Source organism: Ipomoea triloba, chromosome 10, assembly GCF_003576645.1.
Source record: "Ipomoea triloba cultivar NCNSP0323 chromosome 10, ASM357664v1".
Classification (NCBI taxonomy): Eukaryota; Viridiplantae; Streptophyta; class Magnoliopsida; order Solanales; family Convolvulaceae; genus Ipomoea; species Ipomoea triloba.
The window spans coordinates 16273462-16274727 of NC_044925.1; positions in this window are offsets into that span (position 1 = coordinate 16273462).

Consider the following 1266-nt stretch of genomic DNA (forward strand, 5'->3'; position numbering starts at 1 on the left):
TTAAGTTTTTGGCTATAAATAGATGCGTTTCTTCATCAATTCTTGTCATCAACTTCTTCATGGAGAAGAAGAAAGGAAAAGATGATGTACCATTCTGGTATAGAGGAAAGAAATCGGCAGTTAAGTCCAAAGACTTTCAAGGAAAAAACTATCCAGAATCAACGAAGGGTGAACATATTGTGAAGCTTCCTGATAATCCAAGCAAGTATCCTATTCCCATCCAAGGTTGATAAGTGCAAAAGATACCACTTTTATAAGGTTATTCGTGGATCGTTTAGTATACAAGTTAAGGCTTTTATGAATGTTTTAGTATTAAATTGCTTTAGAATGCTTTATATTGTCTTAGTACCCGTTCCACACTTTACCGATTGTTTTGTAGGTAAAAAGAAGTGTTTAAAGACAGGAAATGGCGATGCTTCGGAGAAGAATTCACAAACCGAAGTTGGAAGGCAAAATAGGCCTTGGACGCGCTCTGGACGCTCGTCCAAGTCGGCGTCCGCAAAAATGCCCGCAGAAGTTCGAAAATCAGAGCAAACTTCAGAGAGGTCTCTGATGGACGCCGGGGCAGACGCGCGCACCACCCCGCGTCCATCAGAGGGCCGAAAAAGTCCTGCGGCCGAGAATTCAGACGCGGGGCAGACGCCCGCGTCCACCCCGCGTCTGACTGTGCGTCGTAGCGCACAGTCGGGCGGACGCCCGCGTCCGCCTCGCGTTCGGTCGCGCGCCGTAGTGCGCACTTGGCTGGACGCGCGTCCGGCCGGCGTCCAGCAGGTCGGGCAACGCGTGTTCGACGCGATTTTTGGGTTAAAAATGGAGTTTTTCTACTAGTTCTTCATTCCGGATCCAAGATACTTCAATTCCACACCTTAGAATATTTCTCTCTCTAGGATTAGCCTAGAGAGATCACTCCACATTGCAATTCTTAGGTTTAGATTAGAATTAGAGAAGAATTCCATTGTTGCAAGCTTGTGATCAACATTCAATTTCAAGTTCAAGGTTTAATTTCAAGCTAAGTCTTCCTTTTAATTTCTTGTTATTACTTTTGTCTTTTGCTTTCTCAATTCCAAGTATGATTAGATAGATCTTTGTGGATTTGGATTGAGCAATGTTGTATGGATGTTCTTGAGCTTTGAATGGATCAATTAGGTTGTAATTGCTTTGATTATGAGTTTGGTTGTGTGAGTGGTGATCCACTTTGACTCTTGTGTAGGGGTGATCAACCTATATGAGAGGTGTTTGGAGAAGGAGTCTCATCTACGAGAGTAG